At 38.3% G+C, this 12,980-nt stretch overlaps 2 long non-coding RNA genes across 3 annotated transcripts; both read right to left on the bottom strand.

Moving 5' to 3' along the window:
- Positions 1-2,025: 2,025 nt before the first annotated feature.
- On the bottom strand, positions 2,026-6,260 carry LOC103473564 (uncharacterized). Of its 2 annotated transcripts, XR_014090280.1 has the most exons (5): positions 6,127-6,260; positions 4,308-4,379; positions 3,193-3,264; positions 2,348-2,404; positions 2,026-2,277 (listed from the first exon to the last, which is right to left on the bottom strand). It is a non-coding gene; the product is annotated as an uncharacterized LOC103473564 (long non-coding RNA). The 2 variants fall into 2 exon arrangements; XR_014090279.1 differs by having other exon boundaries at positions 2,026-2,404; positions 6,127-6,248.
- Positions 6,261-6,603: 343 nt separating this feature from the next.
- On the bottom strand, positions 6,604-9,680 carry LOC145554249 (uncharacterized). The gene is made up of 5 exons (XR_014090281.1): positions 9,337-9,680; positions 8,868-8,940; positions 8,400-8,472; positions 8,045-8,117; positions 6,604-6,663 (listed from the first exon to the last, which is right to left on the bottom strand). It is a non-coding gene; the product is annotated as an uncharacterized LOC145554249 (long non-coding RNA).
- Between the last annotated feature and the right edge of the window lie 3,300 nt (positions 9,681-12,980).

Below are 12,980 nucleotides of genomic sequence, written 5' to 3'. Positions count from 1 at the left end.
ATACTGAGCTGTTTATTGTTTTTAACTTTATAATTTTTGGGGGGAATTTTACATGACAGACCAGCACACCGCTGCAAAAGCATAATTGAGCAAATTTCTTTTGTTTAAAGCTTCGAAGTGGACTCGGGGTTAAAGTTTGGTAATAATCTGCTCAATCTTGACCTTTCACAACTGAGCCGGATCTTTCAAAAGAATCCAAGGAAGAGGCATGAGCTTGTCAAATGTGGTGACACACAGCGTGATTCAGCCGTGTCACACTGAAACCCACTGAGATAACGCCAGGAGGAGGCGAGTCTTAGCTGTGCTTCCGGCAGCTTCCCTCGAGGGGGGGGAAGTGTTTTAAGTGTGTGTTTTGTGACTTTGGTAATCATGTTGGCTGTAGAGAATTGGGCAATTGACTAGCGCCGCTCCTAAGCAAACACACACACACGCACCTCCCCCCCCCCCCACCCACACACACACACACGCACACACACGCACACACACACACACACACACTTAGTTACAGGAAGTTCAGTCTCTTAAATGTGACTGTCACACATTAGCAAGGACATTACGCTTCCTCTCGATCATCCTCCAGGACTCTTGTCCTCCCTTCCTCTTCCTGTCCTCAGTGTTTGCTCTCATGATTGGTTTCCGTTCCTTCATGTTCACTTATCAATGATAAACAAAAGAAAGACACATTATTATTATTACCCCTTCCCAATCTGACCATACTTTATAAAACTGAAGGTTCACCATTCTGTAGTGACAAAGACAATAATCCTCATAGACAGTGGCTGGAGATGGCTCACTGCTCAGGGCAGCATCTATTTAGGGTCAGGACAAGATGTACCAAAAAAAAAAATGTCTGTCTCCACAGACACAAAACGATGTCTTCCAAAATGGCTGAAAATGTTCTCAGATAGAGACTTGTCGGTCTCTCTGGTTTAAAGGGAGGTCAAGATTTGGGTAAATATTAGTGAACGTCCCAGCAAGTTTGACCTTAGATCAGGCAATGTAAGGATGAAAGACAAACAAAAGCAAGTTGTAGAGGCACCGACTTAGACTCAACAGTCCCTGGTTGGTACATTAAATGATAAGCTTAATGTCAGCAAAGTGAATAAGAACAAATGGGTCATGTTTAGAAATTATTGCAAGGATAAAAGGAAATGGCAACCCAGTCTAGGTTTGTCAAGTTGCATCTGAGGCGACGAAAGAAAACTCTCTGTCATTTTGGGCCGATTAGACCGAAGTGCAAGAAGTCTGGAGATAATGAGCAGTTCTCCTCTGTGTGAAAAAGAATTGAAGCAAATCAAAATGATTTTGAGCTTTTTGTGGAAAAACTCCAGATTATAAAACTGAGCTTTTTTTCCCCCCTAGTCTGTTTATATTCGGTTTTAAAATCAAGAGGGTGTACATACATTTTTATTATCGATCTGTAGCTGCCGTTTTTTTTGTGTTGTGCTTGGTTTGCTTGTTGCTACATGTCAGATTACCTTTGCTCCTTTACAGTGCAAAGAGCGTTGGGTTGTGTTACAATGAAATGTAACTTTAAATTGTTTGATTTAAGAATAACAGTGAATGTCCTACATACATAGCAACTGTAAATGTGAGTGGATTTGTTTGCAGATGAGGGAAAAGACTCAAAGCTGCCTGTTTCCTGTCTTTAATCCTTGTGTCTGTTCTGCTTACACTGCATCATGTTACCCAGACACGCACACACACACACGCCCACACACGCGCACGCACACGCACACACACACACACACACACACACACACACACGCGCACGCACACACACACACACACACACACATATACTGGTTTTGGTGTACTAGCAGGACACTTTTTTCAAACCAGTTTTTTGCAACACTAAACGGACACCCCTTTCCACTTATGCTAGAAAGACGTAGTAAGTTGTCAAAAATCTTGTTAGAGTTACACAACATAGATCTCACTTAAAAATTTAGATACACACTTCAGAACTCAAAATACAAGAATGTGACCCAATGCTGTATTAAAAGGACAAACGATAATGAGGTGCTTGGCTCCGCCCATGACACCAACAGTAATTGTCAGGGCCAATTTTATTTATCAGGACCATGGCATACACATACAAAAAACATAAAATTTATGTGCATTAAGAAGTCCAAAAATGGAAATATGGACTATTACTAGTCCATATTTCTGTGGAGTGCATTTGTCATCCCATGAGATGTCTGAATCATCTACGGAATCAGGAGCATACTCCTCTACTGATGATATCGCTTCACTTGAACTTTGTTCTGGACAGACCTGTTGATTAAAAACATATTTTGTATACATTGAAAGCGTTTCAGCAAGAATATTTCTACTAAAAGCTTACCAGTGATGTCCTCCTTTTATTTACAATAACACATTTTGTGCAGGGACTGGTTGCAAACTAGACAGAGAAAAGTAAGAATTGACAAAGGGAGGTAGCATAAGTATTTAAAAAGTCAGTGCTGCACTATGACTCAATTTCAACATACAGCACAACTAGACATGGAAGATCATATTCAAAAGATGAACCCAATTCCCATTCTCAAAAAAATTACCTTTACATCACACACCACTCCATTTCAGAGGTGAAAACAGTCCTTCAAATAAAACATTTTTCTAAACTTGACATTTCATCATGGATGATATCATGATCTCACACACAGTCAACCACCGTTAACCAAAAAAAGTGTAATCTTAAAATAAGAATTTGATCCTGACACTTGTGTAGGTATCAAAACCAATGAATTGTTATGATTAATTGTTTTGAATCGCAATAACCATGTGTTTGAACAGTACTTAGTATTCTCATGACTATTTTAGAAAATAAAAAGGTCATTGAGATAAAACTTATGTCAGGTGAGTTGCCAGAAAATAATTTGCATGCATCCAACTCAGCAGCCTGACAAGGCATCTCTATGGAGAGCTAAAATGAAGGGATAAACACTGAATGATTGTTTCTAAAAATAAAACAATGTCCACCTAATGTATGAACCTATCCAGTTTATTACAGAGGATCCATGTGTCTGTGCTCATCTGAACTTAACTTTCATTCTTTTCTACATGTAATTTCAAAATTTCTGCACCTTACATGATGAGTATTACACAAGACCAGTGTGTTTGAATAGTACTTAATATTATTTCAATGACTTTATATAAGAAACAAAGTTGGTTGTCGGAGACCAAAAATACCTCTGGAGGGTTGGTTGAACTGGATCCGCATACATCCACGTCACCAGCCTGACACAGTTCATCTTTGGAAATCTGAAATGTAAAGAACACTCACTAAATGTGAGTTTGTTGCCAATGTAGAGAACAGTCCTCCCTATTCCTGCACCTTACATTTTGAGTATTACACTGGACCCATGTGTATGTCCACTCCTAAATGTGACTTTCATTCTTCTGTACTTGTAATTTCAATACTCAGTCCTCCCTATTCCTGCACCTTATATTTTGAGTACTACACAGGACCCGTGTGTATGTGCGTTTCTAAATGTAATTTTCATTCTTTTCAACCTGTAATTTCAAAATTCAGGTTTCCAAATTTCTGCAACTTACATGATGAGTATTACATAAGACCAGTGTGTATGTGCACTCCTAAATGTGACTTTCATTTTTCTGTACTTGTAATTTCAATACTCAGTCCTCACTATTCCTGCACCTTATATTTTGAGTATTACACACGACCTGTGTGTATGTGCGTTTCTAAATGTCATTTTCATTCTTTTCTACCTGTAATTTCAAAATTCAGGTTTCCAAATTTCTGCAACTTACATGATGAGTATTACACAAGACCAGTGTGTATGTGCACTCCTAAATGTGACTTTCATTTTTCTGTACTTGTAATTTCAATACTCAGTCCTCACTATTCCTGCACCTTATATTTTGAGTATTACACAGGACCTGTGTGTATGTGCGTTTCTAAATGTCATTTTCATTCTTTTCTACCTGTAATTTCAAAATTCAGGTTTCCAAATTTCTGCAACTTACATGATGAGTATTACACAAGACCAGTGTGTATGTGCACTCCTAAATGTGACTTTCATTTTTCTGTACTTGTAATTTCAATACTCAGTCCTCACTATTCCTGCACCTTACATTTTGAGTATTACACAGGACCTGCGTGTATGTGCGCTTCTAAATGTAGCTTTCATTCTTTTGTACTTGTAATTTCAAACCTCAGTTCTCTCCTTTTATGCAGCTTACATATCAAGTGTTACGCAAGACTTGTGTGTTTGAACAGTACTTAACATCATATCAAAAACTGTATTTTAGAAAATAAGTTGGTCTTTGGAGACCAAAATTACCTCTGGAGGGTTGATTGAACAGGACCCGCCTGAATCCACGTCACCAGCCTGACACGGTTCATCTTTGGAAATCTGAAATATAAAGAACACTCACTGAATATGAGTTTGTTCCCAATTTAGAAAACAGTCCTCCCTATTCCTGCCCCTTACATTTTGAGTATTACACACGACCTGTGTGTATGATCGCTTCTAAAACAGCTTTCATTCTTCTGTACTTGTAATTTCAAAATGTAGTCCTCCTTATTCCGGCACCTTACATTTTGAGTATTACACTGGACCTGTGTGTATGTGCGCTTCTAAATGTAACTTTCATTCTTTTGTACATGTAATTTCAAAACGCAGTCCTCCCTTTTTATGCAGCTTACATATCAAGTATTACACAAGACCTGTGTGTTTGAACCGTACTTAACAGTCATCCCCAACCACAGGCCGCAGATCAGTACCAGTCCATGAACCAATTGGTACCGGGCCGCACAAGAAAAATATTTTTGTGTTACATATTGTCTGAGTATGGAGGATCGTTTATTTTGAAAACCCTTTAACCGGATTCTCTCGGTTACGTCTTGCTCACCAACATTGAGCCCACAATGAGTAAGAAAGCGATATGTTAGGAAAGTTTCTTTGGAAAAGGGGAAAAGGACCAGAGACAGGAGAGTGGATTTATCCTGGACTTGTAGGTGACTCCCATGTTCCAAGCCCACTCTGCATAATATGTACCGGCTTACAAATGAGGCAATGGAGCTTCAAACTGCTTTGCCATTACACCCTCTGCATTGTGTGTCATCGTTTCCAAGGTGGGATCATCTCATTGCAGAGAAACAAGCTCAGGACTCCCATTAATTTGTCATTGTCGTAAGTTAAAATTTTCATGAAAATAAATATTCGTTTTTGTGGCATTTTCAAATCTTATATTGAAGGGATGTGTGAATGTTAGCATAGCGACTAGAGTCAGAGAGCATTATGGCAGTGATCGAGACGAGAAAAGAAGAGTATAGCTTGTAAGTCTTAAGTCTGGTTCACACGGCAAGATTTTAGGATTGTCAGACGATTTTCCAAATTTTGTGACCACAGAGCTGATAAAAGTACAACAGGTTTATGTGTCCAGCCACATAACAGGAGCAAATATTGCCATGTGAGCAGGCTTTAGTACAAAATGATGCACAACTACAATCTACCTGCAATGCATATAGCTAGTGTAAGCATCAAGCCTTGAATGAATGAATAGCCTTGTGTCACGTTAATTTAATGATGGATAGCTGAAAAGTTACCGGGTTTATCAACTGTGGTAGCAATTTTGCTCCAACTCCACTCGTCATCATTTCTGTGGATATTCTTTGTACGAAATGCTGAATAAACATTCATGCTGTTTCTACATATCTCCGATGTCCACCGGACTCATTTTGGGCATGTCAGCTCAGCTGTTTGGGATTCCCCTCCATGAGCTACGTCACAGCGTTTTCTGATTGGCTGCCTGTCAAATTGAACAGGTTGAGTTCTAGCTCCCAATCAAGGAAAACCCTACAAGCTGTGAGAATATGCCCGATTTTAGATCGGAGCAGTCCCAATGTTCCAACGACTGGATGTGATCAGTCTTAGCATGCCATAGATGGCAGGATGAACGGTTACGATTATCGCAAGCAACGTTCTAAGATTGTTGTAAGGAGAAATTCGGGGTAAAAAAAGAAGAACCCGAGCCACAGAAAAATGGCCAAGTCTTCACCGGTCCGCGGTGATAAAAAGGATGGGGACCACTGGTACTTAATATAATTTCAAAGACTTTATCTTAGAAAATAAGTTGGTCGATGGAGACCAAAATTACCTCTGCAAGGTTGGTTGAACAGAATCCGCATGCATCCACGTCACCAGCCTGACACAGTTCATCTTTGGAAATCTGAAATGTAAAGAACACTCACTAAATGTGAGTGTGTTCCCAATGTAGAAAACAGTCCTCTCTATTCCTGCACCTTACATTGAGTATTACACAGGACCTGTGAGTATGTGTCCTTCTCAATGTAACTTTCATTCTTCTGTACTTGTAATTTCGAAACTCAGTCCTCCCTATTCCTGCACCTTACATTTTGAGTATTACACAGGACTTGTGTGTATGTGCGCTTCTAAATGCAATTTTCATTTTTCTATACTTGTAATTTCAAAACTCAGTCCTCTCTTTTTATGCAGCCAACATATTTAATATTAGACAACACCTATGTGTTTTAACAGTACTTAATATCATTTCAATTACTTTATTTTAGAGAATAAGTTGGTCGATTGAGACCAAAATTACCTCTGTAGGGTTGGTTGAACAGAATCCACATGCATCCATGTCACCACCCTGACACAGTTCATCTTTGGAAATCTGAAATGTAAAGAACACTCACTAAATGTGAGTTTGTTCCCAATGTAGAAAACAGTCCTTATTCCTGCACCTCACATTTTGAGTATTACACAGGACCTGAGTAATACTCCGAATAATCCGATTGGCTGTACGTCAAGACACGGGACGATCCTCTACCCAAATTAAGGCCATTACTGGTGCTGACTGCAGCCCAATAACCATCAGACCGCATCTGCGAGAGAAAGAAGGGCTTCAGAAACAAAACACAAAAAACGTCTTCAAAGGCCATGTCTTCTTTAACGCCACAAAATTTCCCGTTTGGAAATTTTGGGTGCGCCAAACATGGGACATTGAAAGGTGGAAGAAAGTTATCTTCTCTGATGAGAAAACATTTAACCTTGATGGTCCTGATGGCTTCCAACGTTACTGGCATGACAAGGAGATCCCACCTGAGATGTTTTCTACATGGCACAGTGGTGGGGGCGCAATCATGATTTGGGGTGCGTTTTCCTTCAATGGAACAATTGAGCTTCAGGTTGTGCAGGTTCATAAGGGGAGATGTTGCAGCGGGAATCCCTCATGACTGAGGGCCCTTGTCTGTGTGGTAATGATTGGGTTTTTCAACAGGACAATGCTGCAGTTCACAATGCCCGCCTGACAAGGGAGTTCTTCCAAGAGAATGACATCACTCTTTTTGAACATCGTGCATGTTCCCCGGATCTAAACCCAATTGAGAACATTTGGGGATGGATGGCAACGGAAGTTTACAAAAATGGACATCAGTTCCAGACAGTGAATGCCCTTCGTGAAGCCATCTTCAACACTTGGAGCAACGTTTCCACTAGCCTCCTGGAAACATTGGCATCAAGCATGCCTAAATGATTGAAGTCATCAACTTCAATCATTCTTGAAGAGCTACCATTCTTGTAGCTCCACAAGAATGGTGGAGCTACTCATTACTGAGTCCTTTTTTTGACACTCTGATTTCTGTTTTGGGGGGTTTCTCTGGTTTTTTTGAGCTATGGTTTTAAACTTTTGATCAGCTGAAAAAAATCATGTTTGAGTGTAAATGCAGTTTCCCCACTCAAATGTTTTTGTCTATTATGCTGATTTCTTCTTTTAACATTGTGAAGCTCTACTTAGAACCTTCTTAAGATCCAATAGTGCGAAATGTAAATTCTTGCAGTTTTTTAACTGGTCTTAAGATTTTGATCAGGAGTGAATGTTTGCTTCTAAATGTAATTTTCATTCTTCTATACTAGTAATTTCAAAACTCAGTCCTCCCTTTTAATCCAGCTAACATATTTAGTATTACACAACACCTATGCATTTGAACAGTACTTAATATCATTTCAATTACTTTATTTTAAAGAACAAGTTGGTCAATGGAGACCAAAATTACCTCTGCAAGGGTTGGTTGAACAGAATCCGCATGAATCCACGTCATCAGCCTGACACAGTTCATCTTTGGAAATCTGAAATGTAAAGAACACTCACTAAATGTGTTTGTTCCCAATGTAGAAAACAGTCCTCCCTATTCTTGCACCTTACATTTTGAGTATTACACAGGACCTGTGTGTATGTGTGCTCCTCAATGTAACTTTCATTCTTCTGTACCTGTAATTTCAAAACTCAGTCCTCCCTATTCCTGCACCTTACATTTTGAGTATTACACAGGACCTGTGTGTATGTGTGCTTCTAATGATTTCAATTACTTTATTTTAGAGAATAAGTTGGTCGATGGAGACCAAAATTACCTCTGCAAGGGTTGGTTGAACAAAATCCGCATGCATCCACGTCACCAGCCTGACACAGTTCATCTTTAGAAATCTGAAATGTAAAGAACACTCACTATATGCGAGTTTGTTCCCAATGTAGAAAACAGTCCTCCCTATTCCTGCACCTTACATTTTGAGTATTACACAGGACCTGTGTGTATGTGTGCTCCTCAATGTAACTTTCATTCTTCTGTACCTGTAATTTCAAAACTCAGTCCTCCCTATTCCTGCACCTTACATTTTGAGTATTACACAGGACCTGTGTGTATGTGTGCTTCTAAATGTAATTTTCATTCTTCTATACTTGTAATTTCAAAACTCAGTCCTCCCTTTTAATCCAGCTAACATATTTAGTATTACACAACACCTATGAGTTTGAACAGTACTTAATATGATTTCAATTACTTTATTTTAGAGAATAAGTTGGTCGATGGAGACCAAAATTACCTCTGCAAGGGTTGGTTGAACAAAATCCGCATGCATCCACGTCACCAGCCTGACACAGTTCATCTTTAGAAATCTGAAATGTAAAGAACACTCACTATATGTGAGTTTGTTCCCAATGTAGAAAACAGTCCTCCCTATTCCTGCACCTTACATTTTGAGTATTACACAGGACCTGTGTGTATGTGTGCTCCTCAATGTAACTTTCATTCTTCTATACTTGTAATTTCAAAACTCAGTCCTCCCTATTCCTGCACCTTACATTTTGAGTATTACACAGGACCTGTGTGTGTATGTGCGCTTCTAAATGTAATTTTCATTCTTCTATACTTGTCATTCCAAAACTCAGTCCTCCTTTTTATGCAGCTAACATATCTAGTATTACACAACACATGTGTGTTTGAACAATATTTAATATCATTTCAATTACTTTATTTTAGAGAATAAGTTGGTCGTTGGAGACCAAAATTACCTCTGGAGGGTTGGTTGAACAGGATCCGCATGTCCACATCACCAGCCTGACGGTTCAACTTTGGAAATCTGAAATGAAGGGATGTACACTGAATTATTCCATAAATAAAGTCCACCAACTGTATGAGCAAAGCACCTTTAGCTGAACACACCTCTACCTGTAGGTACACATAATAAGTAGGATAAACTTTAAACAATGCAGATATATCAAATAGTAGCAAATGAAATTAAAATCAGTCAATTGATCTAATTGTATGTCTTTCTGTGGTTACTTAAACATTTTTTGTCAACTGAATGCAACTCATTATTTTGTACTTGTAATTTCAAAACTCAGTCCTCCCTATTGTTTTTGTTCATTGTTTTTTCCAGGAACAAGAAAAAACTATTTGAGTAATATATATATATATATATGCTGCATATAATATAAGCTTTTGTATTTTGAGCAGTTGCTTGTCTCCTTTGGAAAAAGAAAGGTATTCTGATTATAATGATCATCGAACATGATCTATGCTAATAATGTGTAGTATAAAAATAGTTTAAAAGTGAAAAAGCAAAACAAAGGAAAAAACAATCCTTTAATAAACACTGGAATCCTATGCATAATAAAGTCACAACTCACCTTTAAATGAATTGGAGTATTTTACATCAAATCCTTCTTTATCTTCACCTAAGGAGCAATAACAATTGGAATCATGTTTGCTCTCTGAGACCTCTTTGCTGACATCTTCTGCAACGATCAGAGAATGTGTTGCTGAGTAACATGATACTGTATACCAGGGGTGTCAAACTCCAGGCCTCCTGGGCCAGTGTACTGCAACTTTTACATGTCTGTCTGGTCTAAAACACCTTAAGTATATTACTGAAATAGCTTCTCAGTGCAGTCAAGTTGATGACCATCCCATCTGATCCAGCCATGTGACATCAGAAACACATCTAAATGTTGCTGGACACCAGCCCTCAAGACCTTGAGTTTGACACCCCTGCTGTACATAATATGATTTGGTGTTATTTTATGCGAAAATGATGTACTGAAGTACACAGTTCTACATAATTGACTTTCTATTGACAGGTTCTCAAAATCATAAAAAAATTAAAACATCATCTTAATACTAATGATTACTATCTAGGATAATTTGTGCCTGTGAAACAATATCACTCACTGATGTACAGAAAATGACCAAATACAGTTTTATCTAATTCTGGAGTGAGCCACCTTCCCTTTAAACTCTGGTACACTGGCTAACATGGTTGGTAATTACTAGCTAAACTGCTGCAAATCAGATGCTTTGGTGTATCCAAGCATCAAGTAACCTACAACATTCTGCAAAATTACTAAACTATATGTACTTAAATGTCTTAAGAGATTCTGTATGAGTCTTACCTCTTTCTCCACGCAAAACAAATGAAACAAGTTAAATGAATACTAATGGCTTGCACCTGGACTTGTCGGATTGTACCAAGTTGATAGAGGAGGAGGGATACAACAAAAGGGGAATTCCATTTTGTTTCTGAAGTACACAAGGTCTGATTTTTTTCCAGGAACAAGAAAAAATTATTTGAGTAATATTTTGTAACTTTCATTCAATATTTCAAAGTTAAATAGTTTATCATACATTTTTCTTTATTTAAGAGGCAACAGTTAGATGGTATCTCCCACCAGCAATGTTGTCACTTCTTTTAATCATTTCTGTTCAATCAATTAATCATGTTTATTTGTATAGCACATTTCAGCAGCAGGGCAGTTCCACTGCCCTGCTGCCCTACTATCATAAAAACAAACTGTTTTTAACAAACTGTTTTTATGATAAAGATCCAACATAAACTGTTGTCTAATGGCAGACACAACACCTGCAGAAAAAGGTTGGCTGATGTACCTGCCAATAGACAATTTAGACTACCTAGACAATCTACATGTATGCAGAGTAGCGACATTGAGATTACGACAAAATATACATTTTAAAAGTTTTGTGCTAACAGTAACATAAGTAATCATGATATTTTTGGCACTTTAAATATTTTTTAAATAAATGCTTTTTATTTTTATATTTGTAATTCTGTATTACTCCATGACTGGTTATCCCTGCTTTCAAATTCAAAAATACTTTATTGATCCTAAAAGGGAAATTAAATTTAAAAAAAAAGCTTGGGTCCTCTACCACAAGCCTTGGAGCGTGAGTGGTCTTCACAGTATATTAGCAGTTCCCAAAGGTGTGCTTCTCTGTATCAAGAGGTCTGATGTATCTCCAGGTATTTGTTTGAATCACTCTTCCAGTTTAGGGGTCATTACCCTGAGGGTTTCAGTGACCACAGGCACTACTGTTGACTTCAACTTCCACATTCTTTGTAACCACCTAAGACCCAAACTCTTGCATGGCATGCATTATTAATTCGTCTGATATTTGGGTTGATTGGGACCTAATGATTGCAAAAACAAAGAATTATCTTTTTATATGAAACCTAGACATAATTTTTCTCAGAAAAATACTTATTCATTTTAAATCACCATGGTAAAGCTATACAGTTGCTAACTTTTGTAAACTTAAACAACAAAAGAAACACTGAACATCTTGAGTCTAACCTGTAATGTGTTATAATCTTCCACCACCACTAAGTCATAAAATAATGGCCTAACGTGTGGACACCAGACCCCATCTAGAGCAAAATTTAGTATTGTGGACTAGACAGTCCAAAATAAGTCATCCACTTATGTGGACAAATTTTTTCTCAGGTTCTAGGAGGATGATGGTTCTTTTTAGTCTTTGGTATTTCTCTAGTTTTTTTCTGTACCTTCTGTTCATTCAGGATAGCTACATCATAACAACTGCTTTGTTCTGCTGCTCAATGATCACCATGTTCAGTTGGTTTGCTTTTCCTGTTTTGTCTTCCTGTATATGGAAGGCCCACAGAATCTTGGCTTGTACGTTTTCTACCACCTTGTGTGGCATTTCCCATTTTAAAGCGGTGTGTTCAAGGTTATATTCCCTTCAGAGTTTTCTTCACACTATTCTGGGTACTTGGTTGTGGCGTTCCATGTATTCTTGTCATGCTACCATCTTGCATCCTGGTGTTAGCTACTAGATTGTCTCAGGGGACTCATTGCATAGCATTCACTGAATATCTTGCTTGGTATTACAAATCTGGGTCGTTATTGCTCTGGTTCTAGGGACCTGCTTATGTGCCATCATGAATACTGCCTCTGTGCTGTGGTTCAGTCTAAGACTTTGTCAAATGGAGCTGTCAGTGCATACCTGTTGATTGTCTGGACCTTGTTTCTGTCATTGGACTTGCCTTACTATTTGTAAGTACAGTGGCTTGCAAAAGTATCCATAGCCCTTGAACTTTTCCATATTTTGTCACAACTGCAAATATATTTTCACAGAATTTTATGGAAAATAAAAGCTAAAAGTCCAGTATTCAGCCCCCGTCCCCTGAATGCAACCAATTGTCTTCAGAAGTTGACTGCTAATGGTAAAAAATTCAACTCCTCTATGACTGCCACAAAAGTTGGCTAAGAGAATATTGGGGAACAAACAGCATGAAGTCCAAGGAACACACCAGACAGGACAGGGATAAAGTTGTGGAGAAGCTTAAAGCAGGCTTAGGCCATCTCACAGACTACTGTTCCATTAATCATCTGGAAATGGA

The sequence above is a fragment of the Poecilia reticulata genome, chromosome 12, assembly GCF_904066995.2.
Source record: "Poecilia reticulata chromosome 12, P_reticulata-male-v2, whole genome shotgun sequence".
NCBI lineage: Eukaryota > Metazoa > Chordata > Actinopteri > Cyprinodontiformes > Poeciliidae > Poecilia > Poecilia reticulata.
Note: the sequence above shows the minus strand (reverse complement) of the source record. Positions and strands in the feature narration are given on the sequence as shown.